The sequence below is a fragment of the Echinops telfairi genome, unplaced genomic scaffold (genome assembly GCF_000313985.2).
Source record: "Echinops telfairi isolate 266 unplaced genomic scaffold, ASM31398v2 ScPeMD7_7457;HRSCAF=8495, whole genome shotgun sequence".
In the NCBI taxonomy this organism is placed as follows: Eukaryota; Metazoa; Chordata; class Mammalia; order Afrosoricida; family Tenrecidae; genus Echinops; species Echinops telfairi.
Window position 1 is genome coordinate 32,250,200 of NW_022111357.1, and position 15,966 is coordinate 32,266,165.

Genomic DNA, 15,966 nt, shown 5'->3' on the forward strand with positions numbered 1-15,966 from the left:
GCACGGCACGGGATGCCTGGCTTCTCCTTGGGTGGTTTGGCCAGCTGGTTGACCTTGTACTCGGAAAGGGAGTTGAGAAGTGTTCTTAACCCTTGAACGTATTGAATAATGGGTAAGGAAGAGTTTTGCCCAGCAGTTTCACTTCCTTGAGGCCATGCCCACACGGAGGGGCTCCCAAAGCTCTTTGCAGCGGGGCATCTGGAGGGTGCATGAGGGCTCTCTTGGGGGAGGGGATTTGGGGCTTATAGTGTCCTGAGCATGCGGGCAATTGCATGTGATTGTCATTCCTTAGCTGTCTGCATCCCAGAAGAAGTTTCTCTGAATCTTCCAGCTGGCCCAAACCCCGGTCTCTTTTACTGCTCTATAACTGACTGCAGTAGGCATAGGAAGAAACTCTCTTAGTCAATCTGGAAAAACTTGACTGACTATAAACATTACTAAATTGAAAGAAGAACATGGGGTGGGGTGGGCATACTACGGGCGGAGGGGTGTTGTGTTAGACTAGTGCAGAGTGGAGCCTGCAATTTTGAGAAACCTCTGCCAGGGAATGAAGCTAGGACCCATTAGAAATAGGTCTTAAATTGGTGTCGGGGTCACAGAAAACAGGGTCGGTGGGGGCCCATGAAACTTTTAATGCCATCCACTTCAGTACTGCCATTGGACCAATCAGCGACCAAGAACGCTCCCTGGAACTTGTAATTATCTGGCCAATTATCGGAGCTACTTTTTAATGAGCCTCCGGTTGCTGTCCTGGTGGGGAATTTGGAAATGGTGGCTTCTTGCCTGAGCCCATCTGGGGCCTGTCGAGGGCTTTGGGACAGTTCCCAGGCTCAGGAGTATTTGAGGGGGACCAGTGAGCTTGGGAGCAAAGGGCCAAGTGTAGGGGGGGGGGCCCCGCGGGGCAGGAGGGCAGATTCCAGGAGCCAGGCAGAGTGGGTTGGGGACATGCAAACAGTGAGTGGGCTCTCAGAGTCAGGGAGGGGAGGGCCTCACCGCTCACTGGCAACCTGTAATGAAGTTAGACAGGCGGCGATGTTGAACCACAGATCACAGCCCCCCTGTTTTCTCTTGGGTGAAAGGAGAGGCTGTCTCGCTGAGCCCTTCCCGCCCGAGGCCGTGGTGGGCTTGCATGTGAAGGGGAACCAGAGGCTCTGCAGACCCTTGGCACATCCACCAGAGGCCTGTTCATTTGGGAAGGGTGGGTGACAGCTAATCCCCATAACTCCTGTCATTGACCTTGCGTCAAACAGGATTTGGCAGTATTTGTGGGTGGCAATGAGCCTTTGGGCTGTAAAGGTGGCCAGAGTGATCATTTTTCTTAAAGTGCCCCATTTGAAACATTCGTTCTAACCTGGGAACATCTCCTTAGCCACAAGGGACCCTACCGGAGGCCGGGTCAATCCGGGTTGAAGTCTCCATGCTCTTGCTGGGTGGGTAATTCCCTACTACAAGTCCCTCCTGCCTTGAGGACATTCACAAAGCTGGCCCGTGTCTTACTGAGGCTCCTGGTCGGCTAGCCCGCCCTGTCTCCAAACTCTTTGTAGCTGACATGGTCTGCTCGGGAGCCCTTTGGAGAGAAGGAGCTGAGTCTGGAAGTGTTTGCCCTGACAGTGCCAGTCTTTGGTCTAGGATGGAGCGAATGGCTGCCTGGTCTAAACTGGCCTATGACTGCAGACTGTGGAGGAAATGAGCACATTGGTGGATCGAGGCCCTCCATCCCAGGAGAGGAGGAGCTGGGAGCCAAGACCCTATTTCAGGGTAGTACTAGGACAATGCTTTGCGGGTTGGATCTGCTTTGCAATGAGTTAATTTACAGTACGTGGGCATAGCGTCCTGTGCCGCAGAGAGCTAGCCAGGAACCAGCCCTTTCAGGGCACCTGTAACCCTTCCTCATTCATTCATGCCCTTTTCAGACCTCACTCTTGGGCAGGACTCAGGCCCAGCTCTCCTACGACAACCATGTTTGAGGAGCCTAGTTCAACAAACCTGTCTGAGGTGTCCCTTAGGTACCAGACACAGCTCTGGACTCTGTGGCGTGAGAGGGACAAAGATGAATAAAAACAGAGACATAACCAGGTATGACAGTCAAGGCGTACATTCCCGTATGTTGCTGGGATCCTGGAAGCTATCGGTCTCCATTTAGATCAGATCCCTGTGGTAGACAAGTGCCCATGAAGCTTCCAGACTCACGCCGACAGGGAAGAACTTTCTACTTCCATAAAGCATTATAGTCTCAGGAACCCACCAGGGTCATTCTACCCTGCTCTATAGGGTTGCTATGAGTCAGAACGAACTTGATACTCAATCCAGTATAATCCCACTAGCTTGTGATCCTTAACTAGCTGCCTCTGAAAAGACCCTGTTTCAAACAAATGCCACATTCTAAGCTTCCCAGGGGACATGAATTAGGGGGGACCCCAACCCCTCCCAATGGAAGCACAGTGGAGCGGTTGCTCCATAACCAGTGCTCATGGAAGGCTTCATGAAGGAAGCGTCCTTGGAGCCAAGCCTTGAACAAGGGAAAGCGTTTCGGCCAGACGGCACATGAGAATCCAGGTCTGTGAAGCCACCTAGGCATGGGTACCTGGTGGTAATACGGGGAGGGGAGTGAAAAGGAAAGGGAGGATATGTGGCAGGGTCGGCTAGGGGGCAGGAGAGGGACTGAAATCCGGGGGGGTGGGGTGAGGGGGATGGAGATGATGGGGGGCTGTTTGCATCTCAGGCTCAGACTGAATCAGGTCAATATTTGTGAGCATAGAAAAAGGGGGGAAGAGAGGAGAGAGACCCAGACGAGGGATCTTGTGGGCCCAGAGTCACCAGAACCATAGCTGTTTTAACCTTGATGTGTGCTGATGCCAGGGACTGGTCAGAGCGAGCAGCGCATCACCTCCCCCACACTGGCTCCGAAGGCAGCCTTTGCTGGGAATTTTCAAGGAAAACACCAGGCCACACTGCAACCTGGACTGGGAGCAGGAAGGTAGCCTACCTGTCCTACCTGTGGCATCTAGGAAGCATTTTCCATTCTGTAGCATCCGGTCTTGGACTGTCAAGCAATTGACCTTACACTTTGGGTTGTTCCGTGAATACACAATGCTTTCCTCCACTACTCCTGGCGGTCAAAGCTGTCCACACCGGGGACCCATGCCCTGCAGCCAGCTCTCTTGAACTGGGACACCAGAGACTGCATGCTAGACTGTGTTCAAGTGTGACCTGGGAAAACCTGCTACCTTCTCCGAGTGGAAGCTAAGAAGCGCACCTGGAAAGCAAGGGGAAGGACTGGTACAAAGGTCTCCCAGGTCCTGGCTGCTCTGAAACTGCTGCCATCGATTGGCCAGCTCAGGAAAGTTACAGACTGACATACTCCCTGTATTGGGGGGGTGGATTTCTGTGCTCCTCACACAAGCAACAATTCAGGGTTGGGAAACGCACCGAGCCCTCTGGACGGGGCCCTGTGCTGGTAGCTGCCCACTGCACTTGTTTCAGCTCACACGGTCAGTTGTCGTTGGCTCAACTCCAAGTCCCATACAACTGAGCCAAACACTGCCAGCCCCGCACCATCTTCATGGCCACTGGCATAGTTGAGTCCACTGTTAGGGGCTCAGGGGTCCCTACTGTGGCCGCCCTTCCACTGAGACGCTGCCTTGTTTTCCCTCTTCTTTCCTAAGCATGAGGTCCTTGTCTGACCCTGGTGGTTGCTTTTTTCCCCAATGATGTGTCCGAACTAAGCAAGCAGAAGCCTCACTGTCACCGCTTCTAAGATGCATCCTGGTCGTATTTCTTCTGGGAAATCCATGATGGACAGTTCTGGACATCCGGAGTCCAGTGGCTTTTCTTCACCAACACTACCATTGCACGGCACCCATTTCCCTTCTGCCTGCCTTTTGCATTGTTCAGCTCTCACGTGCATGTGTGGCGAGTGAAAAGATGCTCATATTTTTAGCCCGTAGCTTTCAAAGGAAGGAGGGGCCCACGTTTCCTAACCAGCAGGCGAAACAGAGCTTTTTGGTGTTTATCCCAGAGTACGCGGACCAGCTACTTGGGCTTCAGAGAATCCCCTGTAGACCTTTCAACTCATTGCCATCGAGTCGGTTCCGACTCATTGCAACCTTATAGGACAGACCAGAACTGCCTCTTCCGGTTTCCAACACAGTGTGCCTGTCACAGGAGTAGAAAGTCTCACACTTCTCCAGCAGGGCGGCTGGCGCGTTCAAACTGCGGTCCTTGCAACCCCCACCATAACCCACTATGCCACCAGGGCTCCTTCCTGGAAGACCCAGCAGTACCGAGATCAATCAGCTGTGGTCCACCCTGTCCTGTTAATCTTGTTTAGACTTCCGTTTTCCCTGAGCTTTCATTTCTTCAGTCTGACGTGCTCACACATGGAAACCGCTCCGATCTCTTTCTCATCCTGGCTACTCTCTGGCTCATTCCATCTTGCAGGTAGAGCAGGCGCCCTGGTGGTGTAATGGCTTAGCACTTGGCTGCTGACCGAAGGTCAGTGGTTCAGACTGCCCAGGAGTGCTGTGGCGGGCAGAACGATGTAGCAGTCTGCTTCTGTCATGACCACCTTGGGACCCCTATAAGACGGTTTCACTCTGCCCTGGAGGATTGCAATGAGTCGATAGTGACTTGTTAACAGCAGGGTAGGTCTAGATCACCCACTTGAGAAAATGGCTTTAGCCATATTTATGTGTAAGTGGCCCCGAGCTCCATTAGCCTTGGACGAAGGAATGAGCACACCTGGAATAGCATTAGAACTTTAGTATTGACTTCAGGAGACACACCTCAAAAGGCACTCAGGATAGAAGGTACTTGGAAGGGGACCTGTGAAACTTACTGAGATGACTCGGGAAGGTCAGGAACCAGCAAAATGAAGTGGCAAGAAGTGAATCTGTTTGGGCGCTTGGACTCAAATGTGGGCTCATCCCGAATGTGGGGATGAGCATTCGGAACTAAGTGCGTGTCTTGGTTCTAGGGAGCCCTGGCTGTTAGTGGGCTGCTAGCCCAGTGTGAAACCACCAACCAGCTTTGACTTTGCCTTTGGCTTGACTCTGAGCGGAGATGGGCCTTATTGGAGGGGTTTTGAGCCGATAAGAGAAGGGTCACCCAACCGCGGTGTTGGGGAAGATGGTGGGAGTATTGGGCAGGGACAGAAGACCACTGAAGAGGCCACTGCGAATGCCCATGTGATGCTATTGAATTGTACCCGAACCTCACAACAGCAATGGCTAAAGAAGTCTCCACACCCCGCCACACCCCGCCTCCAGCATTCAGGAAAAAGACTCCTTGCCATCAGCTACCCTCTTCCCATGATTCAGATGAGACTCACAGCTGCTCCCTCGTTTACCAAGCACAAGGCCAGACGCCAAACCCCAAAACCACCACCAAACCAAACCCAGCTCAATTCATGGCAGCCTTGCAGGAGCAGGTAAAACTGCTGCCACATCTTTCTCCCTTGGACCAAGTGGTGGTTTTAAACCATTGGCCTTGGCATTATAGCCAAGCACTTAACCACTGTGCCACCAAAGTGCCTACAGCTCAGCCCTGTTAATACTGAATTTTACTTGAACCCTGAAATTCTGGTCAACAGATGGTTAAAAAAAATCACCCTGCCCCCATGTTCAGAGAAATAGCTCATTGCAATGTCCCTGCCCCCCGCCCCCCATTTCCATAGGACTTGATAAGACTCTCAGGCACCTTTGATTTACAGAACCCGAGGTAGACCCCTTCACCTTCCCCTTCTTTGCCTCCTAAGTGAGTAACTGAGCCGCTTGTCCCAAGGATCGTCCAAAACAAAGTATTGAAGACCAGACTTGAGTGACGGTTCTTTCTCCCCACTGCTGGGGTCCTGAAACTTTGGCCCACCCTCAACTCTAGCCAACATCCCACCCTTTCTAAAGGGCGCCGCCTCCAGAAAAGGAGAAGGTCTACGTCCAACACTGATTCGTTATCCAACCACACCCTTTCCTTTCTTCTCAAGAGGAGGAGGACGAGGAGACCCTTGTCCTCTGGAAGCCCCGTCGACCTTAGGGGTCTAGGGTTCTCCCTCTTGTCCATCCTCCTGCCCCCACTGCCCTCATCTTTTTCTCTAAATAAGACCTTTCCCTAGCTACGTCACATGTGGGATTTTTTTTTTCTATTTTAAAATTTGACTTTTATTTTAGATAGGAAAGCATTTCCAGTGCTACAGGTATCAAGGCATTGAGAAGGCATCAGAAGGTGGTGCATAGAAACTCTGGATCATGAAGGCTTGATTCCAGAGGGGAGCAGGGCAAACCCCCCAGGGTCTTCCAAGGGGAGCACATACAAGAGTCCCACGTGAGGCAGCTACACCAGGGGCAGGAGGGTTGGGGTGAGACATCTAGCCATCTCTGGAATCTCATCAGAGTCCAGCCAGCCCCCTCGCCCCCACCTCCCCCAGCCTGGGCCCAGGAAGCTGCAGGCTTCCTACCCCAGGATCAGAAGCACACCTCACTATCCACACTTAACGTACAAAACTCATTCACATGGGATTTGACACAGGGGTGTCTCAAACCCAGCTCAATTCATGGCTTGCCTCGTCTTTTTAGTGGATTCCCTCATTTTCTTAGTGGATTCCCTAAAGCCAGGGCACACACGCGGCATCCTGCTGGGCTTTCAAAGGTGCCAGCTGTCCTGTGTGATCGCTATACCATGGACATGGAGCAGGTAGGCGGCAGGCCTTGTGCCACTGTTGGAAAGGGTGGGAGCCAGCCAGGACCTGATCTATGCTTCCTGACAACTGGGGATAAACGCTACACGACCAGAGGGTGACAGAGATCAGAGGGTCAGGCAGACCATCCACTAATTCAGCCCCCTAAGCCTTGGAGGTGCAGTGGGGAACCAGGCGGCCCCGGCTCCCTTCAGTCCAGGTGCAGTGAGCACACCTGGCTTGAAAGGCCCCTGTGCTTTGGAGAGATGAGTGGACTCCCAACAAGATGACTTCATGGAGTTGAGCTCCCCCTAGTCATGAAATAAAATCGACTGTATTGGTGGTGTCGTGGGTTAGACATTGGGCTGCCAGCCGCAAGGTCAGCAGTTCGAAACCGCCAGCTGCTCTGAGGGAAAAAAAATACGGCTTTCTACTCCCATCAAGAGCTATGGTCTCAGAAACCCACAGGGGCAGTTTATCCTCTTCCATGGGGTGCTAAGAGTTGGCAGGGAGTTGGTGGCAGTGAATTGAGTGAGTATCGGCACCCAGAGTGAAGGAGGTGCTTCTCTGTTCAGCCCCAGGGGACTTCTGGAGTAGTGTGGTCAAGATTGGTCTATCCTTGTAGAGAGTCCTTGAGCACTTGGATGGTGGCCAGGCTGGGCAGGACAGAGACAGAGACATCCAGAAACTGCTTGAATGGCAACTTGATGGGAGTTTGGTGGTCACGTAAGGAGCAAGTGGTAGTATCAATGGGTTTCCAGTTTTGTAGAGGCGCTGGAACTGTTCCAGATGGCTCCGGGGCCACACCAGGACCACCGGGAGGGTTCGCCCTACAACCCTCCCATCCGAGAGCCAGCTGCTCCTCAGACTAGATTGTGGTTGAGAATTCTGCAGCCAGGGAGGTTAGGGTCCAGATGACAAGTCCCCCTTTCCCCCACCCTCGGTCCCCTCCAACCCATAGGTTCGGTGGCTTATGGTCGCCAGAGTAGCATCAGCAAGGACCGTGACCAGGCAAGTCGGGGGGTGAGGAGTTAGGAGCCGACACCAGCACCAACCGGCCAGCACTTCGAAATGGAAAGCAGGAGCCCTTGTCTGCATGACCTCATGGGGTCTTCGGACAATGCGATCAGCCCTGTGCTGGGAAGACCAGAGGCGGGAGGAGGTGGGAGGGCATGGGGTTAGCGCCTGCTCATAGGCACCGCTTGGAAAAGTTGGAAATGAGTACTCACTTGGCGTTGGTGGTTCCATGGTAGCATTCCCGCTTTCTGTACAAGAGACCAGGGTTGGATTCCTAGCCAATGTGCCTTGCGTGCAACCACATCTGTCAGCAGAGATTTGTATGCTGCTATCGTGCTGAACACGTGGCAACAGAGCTTCCAAAAAGGACAGATGAGGGAGAAATCACTGGCTGCTGCCGAAGGCCAGCCAGTGCGAACCCTGTGGATCACAACGGCCAGGTCCACGAGCCATCGTAGCGCTCGCATAGGATTGGGCAGTATTTCATTCCAGGGCAGCTCCCATTGAGCTGGGGCCACCTCCTGGCAGCTAACAACAAGTTCTGGCGTTGCCCCCTCGTGCCTGTACTTGAAGCTGGTGGCTTCTCTGGACTCCAGTAACAAGCCTGACTGCCCCATCCTGTTTGGCATCGTGGTCTTGCCTGACCCTCTTGGCCATGTTCAGGGGCCCGCGTGATTCACAGCCTCATCTCAGCGCTCCAGGTGACACGAGTGACCCTAGTGCTTGGCGGGAGGTGGTCTTCTGACCCCAGCAGTCTTCGCTTCCAAACCAGGGCTTTTCCTACAGGGACACATCATCTCAGCCTGACCCAGCTGATCTCATCCCGGGTTATGGAGAGGTCATGAGACAGATTGCTAAAGAATGGGGCCTGGGACACACAGGGCTCTGGGGGGAGGTATGATAAGGCTCTGTGAGTCCACAGGGTAGGGGGGGGGGGTGGTCTTAAAGCTACTTTAAAGTGTTTTCACCTCCAAGTGGCACTGTTTGTATATGAATGGGGTCGCTCCCAAGGGATTAAAGTAGCCTTGGTTATCAGGGTTTACTTTAAGGAACTACCTGATAAGCTGGAGCCAGCCTAAACCAAACCAGTCGTCACGGAGTGAATGCTGTGTCATGAGAACGGCACGTGAGGAACTGTGCCCCATCGGCTTTTCCAGGCCCGACCTTCGGGAAAGCACTCCGCAGCCCACCGAGTTGCTTCTGGGCCGGCTCACCCCTCTCGAATGTCTGTACCACCCAGGGATCCCAAGCTGGCAAACAGCATGATGGAGTTTCATTCATTTCACAACTGGTAGTAACTGCAGTAGGCAAAGTTCCAGCTGAGGGAACCCTGCCTATTGAAGTTCCTCCCGAGCCGAGGGGAGGGGAGGTAGTGACAGGTCACCAGCCTGGGTCCTCGGAAGGGACCTGAGAGCTTCCATAGTTCGGAGCAGGGGAATCTTAGTGGACTTCTGGTCTGAGAGGGTCACAGTGAAGTGTTTGTTACGGAGCCCTTTGAAGCGCTAAAGCAGGGGTCCTCAAACTATGGCCCGGGCCACATGCGGCCCGCCGAGGACATTTATCCTGCCCGCCGGGTGTTTTTACCCCGTTTGTTCAAAAACGTTTGTTCAAAATAAGATATGTGCAGTGTGCATAGGAATGTGTTCATAGTTTTTTAAAAAAAACTATAGTCCGGCCCTCCAACAGGTCTGAGGGACAGTGAACTGGCCTCCTGTTTAAAAAGTTTGAGGGCCCCTGCTCTAAAGCAAGCATGAATCCTGGCCCTAGAAACGTGCATCGAAATGCACCTGGTAGGCCTTGATGGGAGGGGTCCGTGGATGCCCATAAATCCGACTCCACATGGCAAGTCACACTTGGGCAAGATCTGACCAGAGCCACAGGCTAGGCTTCAGAGCCAGGACCAGAGGTCAAGTCAGAGAAAGAGGGGAAGCTCTGTGGTTCCGGACCCCCAGCCAGGGCCAAGGGCAGAGTGGGCAACATAAATTTCTAATGCTAGTGGCCAGCCTAGCAAACGCCATGGAAAACCAAACCTTGCTGATTCCACTGGCCAATTCGGTAGACTAGTTTGGGGGAATGTGACCTTGAAGGCCCCTTTTGGTGACCTTTCAGGGAAGAAGCTAAAAATGGATTTTGATCAGTGAACTAGCAGTGTGCATATGGGGGGGGGGGTATGTGTAAAAAGTTCATGGAAAAATGTCATTCCCTTTTAATTCCATGTTTCCATGGACTTTCAGAAACCCCCTCGTATTATCATTTTGCCCTAGTTCAAGGGGAATGCATGTGTAAAAAGCGTCACTCCACTGGGAACTTGGAGTGGGGGCCCGGTGGACACCCCTCCTTGCCAGCCCCAACTCTGTACCCTTTGCAACCTGGCCATGAGGTGAAAAGGCTCCAGGGATTCCCCTGGAAGCGAAGCTTGTTCCCCCCCACTCCACCCCTGCACCAGGTAGCCCTAGACCCTTTCTAGAAATTGGGGTGGGGGAGAGGGACTCCCTGTCTTCACTGTGAGCGCTCAGAGTGTCTCCTCCCACTCGGGACCGCAAACCCTTTTGCGAGGACTGGTGACCACAGCCCTCTTCGTCAGCAGCAGCAGCGGTCAGTTCAGTGCCGGCCTTTAGGTGGCGAGAACTGGAGGAGTGGAGGAGGGAGAGGCTGCTCAGAAGACGGGTTCCATCCTGGCCTGGGCTGCTTGCTCTCCCACCTCCACCCACTTCCCCTGACATGCCGTGGTCATTTTCGTCTCTGCATCCAGTTGGTTAGGGTTAGGCTGTGGTGAGGCCAACCCTGCAGGTTCCCTTGGCAGTTGTCCCCCCCTTTGGCTGCCTGTGGATGTGTCTCTTCTCCAAAAGGCGGTAAGAGCCGCATGGCAGGAGGGGTGGCCCTCTCGCTCACCAGGGGTCTTGGGCACCTGACACGGTGCTTTGGCACACCGTCGGTGCTTCATAAATGTTTGTAGCCTGAACGGATCCATGCCTGGCCCATTATAGATAGTGAGAGCCGGTGTTTGCTGCATACCTACTATGCGCCCGGGACCATCCTAGGCACTTTACATGGAACAAAGGGATTTGATTGTCATAGATCAAATCCTCGTGGACACTGTTACCATCTCATGTTACTGATCAAGACTGAGAAGATAGGTAACTTTGCATCACACAGCAAGTAGGTGACAGCACAGGACTTGAACCCAGACCATCTGCTCTTATCTAGCAAGCTTTACTGCCTCTTATTCTATGCACTGACAGCCCCTGGCTTAAGGTGAACAGAGTGCTTAGCAGCCAGGATGTAATGTAAGTAGATCAAGCAATAATGAACAGCTATCCTGATTGGGATGGGTAGGGGTTCTGGGGATGTTCTTCAGGTTGGTTTAATGACTAGCTTAACTAGGTGGTCAGTGGGTAGGGTGGATTTCAGGCATGGCTGGATCTAGAGGCTCAAACAGTGTTGTCAGGGTCATCTCTTTTCTTTGTTTTTCTTCTCTTCCCTTCCCTTTGAGGCAGGCCCTCTCTGCTCTGGGGCCATTTACACTTGCCTTGCTGCACTACGATGAAATCCTCCCATTCCCAAGTCAAGCTGGCAAACGGGTTTCCTCTGCTGCAGTCTGGCAAGGTCCAGGAATTGAGTCACTGGCGATTCCTGGGTTGAGCTGGAACCAATTACTGGGAATGGAGCTGTGATTGGCCAGTTGTGGGTCACAGGCCGGTCGGTCCCTGAGTCGGGGAAGTAGTCACCCAATCCAAATTCCAAGCTGTGAGAGCGGAAAGGTGGACGGCCTCAAGGAAAATTGGGGTGCTAGATTGGAAAGGCAAAACTGAATTTTCCGTCCCCCCAGCAGAACCTTCCAGAAGACCCAGGCCCACCTGTTTGAGCCCTCTGAGGTCTAGCCCTGCGGACATCATCATGTCCATTATTGACAACCACACACCTGTCTGCCTTCAGAGTGTGTAGATCAAAGAGGCAAAATGATCAGCCACTAGAGGTAGTGCAGCAGGTTGTCAATGTGTTGTCCACAGAACCTGTCTCCACTGTGGCCAGAGTAACTAACTGACAGGTGGCAGTCTGCTTCCAAAAAGATGTACAACCTTGGAAACACTGTGGGGCAGTTCTACCCTGTCCTCCAGGGTCACTGTGAGAGGATATCAACTCAACAGCAGTGGGTTTGTTTTGGGGGTGTGGGGTTTTTTTGCAGGGGCGGGGTGGGGCGACAAGAGCAGAGGAAGCCCTCTTGCTAGATCCCTGCCCGTAGGGATGTTTTCTGGACACAGGCAGCCAGCTTCTCCCTTTTTTTATGCGACAAGCACTAGGGCAGGACGGAACTCGTATAGGATCTTGACCAAGGTGGGGCTCTTGGCCCTTGAGTGTCTTGTCTCTTTTTCAGAACTTTTAGGGCCAAAGAGGATGTGGCAGATCCTAGCCTGCTCACGCAGCACACAGTGACCTCTTCCACGGGCCCAGGAGCAGGTCATCATGGGAAGCCGGGGTTAGCGTGACCATAGAGGACAGCGTGACCTCCCTGCAGGCAGACAGCCTTGCCAAACCGTCCACCCGGCTCCTACACCCCATGTCCTCACGTCTTAGTTGGCACAGAAGCGTGACTCTGGCCTCCCTCTCTGGACCACTTCCCTGTGAACCAGCAGCAGAGAGGTGGGTACCTCAGGGGTGACAAAGGCCCAGGGTCAGTGTGGGCATGACCTCTGAGGGCTCCCAGCTGCTCAGCTGGCAAATCTATTGCCCTGGATCCAAAGAACTGATGTTGAAGAGTCCCAAACACAGAATAAACACCCAATAAGGGTTGCTATGCGTCAGAATCCACTCAATGGCAGTGAGTTTGCGGGTATTTTTTGATTTTAAGGTAAGCAGCCTCACCTGGGTCTCACTGGGCCGAAGTGTAGCCCCTTGATCGACAGAGCTGCACTCCCTCCAAGACCTCCAGGGAGAGACTCAGCTTTCCAGATTCTAGCTGTCGTCCACATTCCTTGGCTTGTGGCCCCTTCGTCCAGCTTCAAAGTCAGCAGCATTTAATTTCTCTGACTCTTCTTCCATGATCACATTCTCCTCGGGCACTCTTCTTTCTTCTGACCCACCTTTCTACATTTAAGGAACCCTGTGATTATATCGAGGAGCCCTGGTGGCGTACAGGTTATGCATTGGGCTGCTAACCATAAGGTCAGCAGTTCAATACCACCAACCGCTCCACAGGAGCAAGATGGAGCTTTTTGCTCCCATAAAGAATTACAGTCTTGGAAACTCACAGGGGCAATTCTATCTTGTCTCAGAGGGTCACTGTGCATTGACATTGGCTTGATGGCAGTGAGTTTGGTTTTGAACCCTGGGGGTGTAGTCAGTTGCACACTAAGCTGTCAACCTCAAAGTCAATGGTTCTAATCTGTCCCAATCCCCTACTCACTCCGAGGGATAAAGCCGAGACTATCCCGATGTCTATCTAAGGAACAAGATTACACTGGGGGAAAGGGCAGGTGGGGCCTCTCCTGGGCCACAGGGTGGAGATTGTCCAAGGCTTCGTTTAGGCACTGGAAGTGTAGTTGGGATAAAAACACACAGGGTTCCAGACTCCAGCCTCAGCCCAGCTGGGAAGTGGACCTGTAATTCACAAGAACATCGAGGTATAGTGGCTACTCCTGATGGAGAGACCAGGAGGAAGGCCATTCTGAGCTCGAAGCGGGGCTTCCAAGTCCACCTGTGACTGCCACTGTTGATAAAAGGCTTCCCAGGGGCTGAGCAATGTCTTTGGTCTATCGGACTTGACCTCAGAACAATTCTCTGAGGTCAGTCCCACTGACCAGTGGCTGTCTAGTGGACGCGGACTCACCGAGACACCCTGCACGTGTCGGAGGAAAACTGTGCTCCGAGTTGCCTCTGGATAGGCTTAACCCTTCAAGCATCTGGTTTAACCCTTCAAGCAACTGAGTGTGTTCACGGTTGGCATCACCCAGAAACTCCTAGGTGCTATTGCTCAAAGACAAGAAAACGGAGGCTCCGGAAGGTTAAAAACTTACGCCAGATCCCCCATAGAAGGGACCGGAATCCCTGCAGTCCAGCTTCTGGGGAAAGAAGTCTGCTTAGCACTGGAATCGGGATCTAAGGGAAGGTGTCATGGATGAGGTGGAGCGGCTGGAAGGAACACATCCAAGGTGGGTGGGAAGAGTATGTCTGAAGATGGGAGAAGAGAGGGCTTGGTTCTTTGGGGGGACCTCAGAGTTTGAGGCCAGAACACAACGAGGAGGGGGCTGGTGAACGCTAGGCAGGACCAGGCATCAGAGTTTGGCGGCTGTGGGTGTTCAGACTTGACTGGGAAAGTGCTCTGGTGCCCCTGAAGGCTTACTCCAGGGTGCATGACTAGACGAGGCTAATGTGAGATGGAGGCAGCCTGGTTGAGGGTGATGGGCTTCTCGAAGACCTGGACCACTGGGAATCACTCTTCTGCAGTCCTGAGGTACTCCACTGAGGTGGCATGGGGGGCGGGCGGGATCCTACATTACGTTGTTAACCGCAAGGTCAGCAGTTTGAACCGACCAGCCGTTCCAAAGAAGGACGGGGCTTTGTAGTCTTGTGACACTTGACAGTCTTGGAAACCCACAGGCACACTTCTAGCCTGTCCTGTCGGGTCCCTGGATGACAGTGAGGTTGAGTGTTGGCGTTCAAGGGGCTTCACTGGAAGAACCCTCGCCTTCCACGGGGGAGGCCAAGGCTCCTCCTGCAGAGCCACGACCCATCTCTCAGGGGCGGCTTTCCTGTTGCTGCGATACCCAACAGCCTTAGGGAAGCTTCCTATGAAAGCTGTGTAGATCACGATGGCTCTACCCACAGCCCGTCACAGAACTGGGAGCGATTTGTTGTGCTGTGCACCGGGTTGCCTCCACAGCGGGTAGCTCCAGGAAGGCAGTGCTTAGCAGACCCCCTGGGCAGCGGCCTGGTTGGCTTTGCTCCCAGAAGCCCCGTCTTTGCAGGATGTGCTGGCCCGGCCATTTCCCACAGCAGTGCCCTGTCACTGCCCCCACAATCCCCCAGCCCTCAGGGCCCAGATCCGGGGTCTGATACTGCAGGAAGCCAGCCAGCTGGGAGGGTCATTGCCACTGTGGCATTTGACCTTTGTCCCAGCAGAGATTAAACCGATTCCTAATTAATAGCCTGTAGGATAGATGGTTACATTGGCACAGCTTGCAAGTGTAATTTAAGGCGTGTTCTCTGGAGGCTGGTCCTTGAATTATCCTTAATTAGCCAAAGGTCTCTTTCGGACAAGCCGGCTCAGTGGTCACCTGATTTGGGGGTTGAATTAGGAAGGAGATGCTGAGCTTGCTCTTCGGGAAGGGGGTGTGCTGGGGGGCGGCCGGGGGTGGGGGGAGGGAGGATGTGGTCTTCCTTTTCCAAAGTAAACATGGTATTTTGCCTCCATCGGCTGCTGGGGGAGCCCCTTCCTGGCTGTGACCTTTCGGCTTACTAACGCTCTCTGGGCCTCAGGGTCCCCTCTCTAAAATGGGCTAATAGTTCAGGCTCATTAACCTGAAAGCTTTGAGGCCAGTTGTTTCAGAATTTTAGAAATGACCACACACTACACAGACCCTACACTAAGTAATGCCCACAGTAGGGTCTGGGGCCGGGGCCACCCCCGCCCCCCACCGGGGCCACCCGTCCTCCCCGCCCGTTTCGCACAGTGATATTCACAGCAGCTGGATACGGAGACCAGAAATAGCGTTATGGAAGCTCTGATTAGGGCGAGAGGGTCAGGAGTGGGGGTGGTAGAGCTTTGGGGGGTTTAGGATAGAGGATAAGAGGTTATAGGTCCGAGACTGTTCTCTGAGAAGCCCCTGGACAAGTGCTGTCACCGTGATGATGTCTCTGCCCCCAAGCCTCACGTGTGCCCCTGTCAACAGGCCCCTGCGCGTACAGGGAGCAGGCTTGCACTCCACTCTTAACTAGCACGGTGCCCACCCACTGCTCAGCCTCCACCGCACACTTCCCATCACAGAATGAAGGCTTCTCTGTTGGGGCCATTTCCAGCTGCCCAGGGAAGGGTGGAAGGCTTGAAGGCTGGTGATCAGAGCCCCAGTGGGCATTGCCGTCGAGCATGGCGGCATCTTGGGACGCACTCTGTGTGATGGGCAGGCTCACTTCCTAGGGGTGCACCTCCACAGGCCCCAGCAATCAGAAGAGTGGATGGATGCTCTTGTCAGCGTCATGAAATTCTTAACCTCCACGAAGGGGAACCATTGGGGGTGGGCTGCACCTGGGGCCCAAGTCTGCTCCCCTTTTCACAGGGGGGG

General features: G+C 53.6%; 1 protein-coding gene across 2 annotated transcripts in view; it reads left to right on the forward strand.

Annotated features, from left to right (window-relative positions):
- The window catches only part of DHRS3 (dehydrogenase/reductase 3), a 45,314-nt gene that overhangs the window by 2,020 nt on the left and 27,328 nt on the right, over positions 1–15,966 (forward strand). The gene's annotated exons all lie outside the window — the stretch shown is intronic.